At 59.3% G+C, this 312-nt stretch overlaps 1 protein-coding gene across 1 annotated transcript in view; it reads left to right on the plus strand.

Moving 5' to 3' along the window:
- The window catches only part of AARS (alanyl-tRNA synthetase), a gene marked incomplete at its 3' end in the record, with an annotated part of 15,305 nt that overhangs the window by 10,011 nt on the left and 4,982 nt on the right, over positions 1-312 (plus strand).

Below are 312 nucleotides of genomic sequence, written 5' to 3' on the forward strand. Positions count from 1 at the left end.
TGGGCAGAGTCTGGCCCCTCCTCCTGCCCCCCCTGTAGCTCTTGGTCACATTGAGGAGGTCCCCTCTCGGGCTGCTCTTCTCCAGGCTCTCATCCTTGGCCTCTCCCCAGACAGGTCCACCAAGGGCACTGCCAGGAAAAAGCCATGCACAGGGTTGGTGGGGAATGTCCTGCTCCCAGCAGGAGGCTGGAAGGCAGCAGGTGTGATGAGTTGTTTCTGGTCTCCTGAGCTGATTCAGGTTTCTGCTGGGGCAGTGCATTAACCTCCGCTTCTGCGGCTAGAGGTGATTTTGGCTCCTGTCTAACCGTGGCT

This window comes from Buceros rhinoceros, unplaced genomic scaffold, assembly GCF_000710305.1.
Source record: "Buceros rhinoceros silvestris isolate BGI_N320 unplaced genomic scaffold, ASM71030v1 scaffold22338, whole genome shotgun sequence".
In the NCBI taxonomy this organism is placed as follows: Eukaryota; Metazoa; Chordata; class Aves; order Bucerotiformes; family Bucerotidae; genus Buceros; species Buceros rhinoceros.